Raw genomic sequence first — 3,029 nt, 5'->3', positions numbered from 1 at the left:
TACAAATAATCAGGCCTGCAACGTATCAACCTGTAGGCAGTTTAGACCAATAGCTCGTTTCAATGTCACAAGTCTGTCCCAGTTTTCATCGAGATTCGAGCCACGAGATTCATGGTTCGGAAGCCAAGTGCTTACCCACTCAGCCACATGTACCACTTTTTTGTTACGAAGGAGAAAGATAATATTTAAAAAATACCAATAAATAGTAAACACTAAGAAACGTTGAATGCCTAGCTAGGAGTCCATTGAACTACTGATAGGTTTAAACGTATTTAAATATTGATCTGAAGTCGTAACCTACGTTTTCCAATAATAATGATAATTTGAAAAAAATTCTACAGTCACTTCAAATTTTAAATGTATATACACTTAATTCTCAAATCGTCGTCTGCTTGTTTTACACACTTCAAACGTTTCTGTGGAGTTAAAGATTATTACGCTGTAGCTAAGGTGAGGGGGCGCGGTGGATGAATGGTTCTAGCAAGATAGTTTCATTTATTTTTTAACCAAGAAACACCACTCCAGCTCCAAGGAAAAACAAGCAAGTAGAAACCGACAACTTTAATCTACATTTGAAGCACTATTAACAAAGAAAAGGAAGCATATGCAGATGTCAAGAGTCAGATCAACAAGGCTAGGCATGCTTTTAATACCCTACGGTCGATCTGGTGATCAAAAGCACTGTCCTTACACAATAAAATCTAAATCTTCAACACAAATGTGAAAGCAGTCCCTTAATGTGGCACAGAGACTTAGAGGGTAACAACGAACAAAACTTCTAAGCTCAAGGCATTCACCAACAAATGCTTGCGTCATATAATTGGTGTCAGAAGGCCAAACAAAATAACTAAATGTCTGTGGGAAACAACCCAGCAAACACAAACAGAACAAGAAATCAAACAACACTGAGGCTGGACTGGGCACGCAATGCGAAGAACAGACGAGAACATTGCAAGACTGGCTGTAGACTGGAACCCACAGGGGAAGAGAAAGTCTGGACTGGGCACGCAATGCGAAGAACAGAAGAAAACATTGCAAGACTGGCTGTAGACTGGAACCCACAAGGGAAGAGAAAGTCTGGGAGACTAAAGCAAACAGGGAGGAGATCAGTAGACCAAGAGGCCAAGATGTCAGGAGGGACATGGACACAACTGAGGGGAAAGCTCAGAACAGAGTCTGATGGCGAAGTACTGTTGCGGCCCTATGCTCCACTCAAAGGGACTAAGTGTTGTGTATTTATGTTCTTGTTGTGTGTTGTGAACTGATCTTATGTGTCAAAATGTCTTGGAGTCCATGTCAGCTTGTGTGTGTGTGTACTGTGTTATCGTGAACTGTTTTGTCATTCAATAAAGCCTAGGATCAAGACATGTCTTCTTGTAGTGTTTTATTAGGTTACTACACTAAGTCACATTAAGTCAAGCGAAACCTACCGCAGAATGGTGTAGATGGCAGCAGGCTGGATTCCAACATGGGACCATACCATACTTCCATGCAGCCAGTTACTAATCAATGCAAATACTTACACGAGTGAAGAGAAAAAAAACTTTGCTGTGTTTTTACTTCTGCTGTCTGAAGAACACTATTTTAAACTAGTCGACCGGCTGCGTAGCATACGCGCTATTTTGCAGGGCCGGCCTTAGGCCACTGCAACTTTTGCGACCGCAGTGGGCCCCGTACTTTCAAAGGACCCGCACTTTCATAGGACCCGCTCTAATTTAATGTTTATAAATTATTAAATTAAACCATTTTATAACTTAAAACAGATTTCCCGCGCCCTCCTGTCGATTTACCAGGAGCTCCTGGAAATCTCCCAAAATTGCAAAATATACGAAAAAGTCCTTAAAATATACGGAAAAATATATAGACGAAAATTGTCATTTTGGGGTGTCATTCAATACGGAAAACGCCAATCCTACTCGCGATAAATAAAAACGGCATTATGCATAAGCGTAATTGAGTAATCTGGTGAAAGAATCTTCTCGCGGCTCAAACTAATGAAGAATTACTTGAGGTCAACAATTCTCAAAGATACATTGAAACATTTGGTAATTCTTGCTATTGAGCGGGATCTATGTGGGAAACAGAATTATCATGATATACTGTATGACTTTGCTACACACAAGGCTGGTAAAGTAATTCTGTACGTAGTAAAGAATGAATAAAATGCATAGACGAATTTATTTTCTAATACAAACTCTTAAATTTCACTTATTGTCCGCTTCCCTACCCAAACTTGGCCCCGCGAAATCCGTTTCGAATAGGGCCCCACAATGCTTAAGTCCGGCCCTGCTATTTATGTTTTACATATTTCGGATGTTCCTTCAGAGTTGACCATAGTTTAATTCCTAGTCCAAGCCTCCCGCATGGGATGGGAGCGGGCAGGGTTTGACAGTCCAGCGCGCAGCCATCCGTAGCGAGCTGTGAAAACGTGTTCTCCCCCCCCCCTTTTTTTTCTTGTTTTTTTTCGTGGGGTGACTATCCGTAGAAATAAGAGAGTGATCTTCCCATTTACTTCTCGTCTGACCTGATTAGGGAAGAAGAGAATTATGTATAAAGATATAGATATAGATAGATAGTTTTAAAGTAATAGTCTAGAAGTAAAACATTTTTATTCCATCCAAAAAATGTGCAATGCGAAAAGAGAAGTATATATTTTTTTTGTCCACACCAAGCTAAAAATAACAAAGTTTCTGCTAATCTAGATATTGTTTTCCTTCTTTGAAGGGACGTCTGTAATTTATAAGATAAGTACAATATGGCACCTTGTGATTAAGTATGACGTCATGAGGCATTGCCTGGCGTCTGAAATCTATAGCAACTGTAAAAGATACGATTTATTAATCTATTCTGAAAGATATTTGTAAATATGACCTGCTCTTCATTATTAGAACTGTATCATTTGAAAAATCGTTCCCGACTAAACCGGTATAAACTGGTAATATATACCACTATATTCAGTACAGTAACGGAACTTTTTCGGAAGTCTACATAATAATAAATACAAACTGTAAGGCTAACACGGATCTACT

Source organism: Biomphalaria glabrata, chromosome 1 (assembly GCF_947242115.1).
Source record: "Biomphalaria glabrata chromosome 1, xgBioGlab47.1, whole genome shotgun sequence".
In the NCBI taxonomy this organism is placed as follows: domain Eukaryota; kingdom Metazoa; phylum Mollusca; class Gastropoda; family Planorbidae; genus Biomphalaria; species Biomphalaria glabrata.
Note: the sequence above shows the minus strand (reverse complement) of the source record.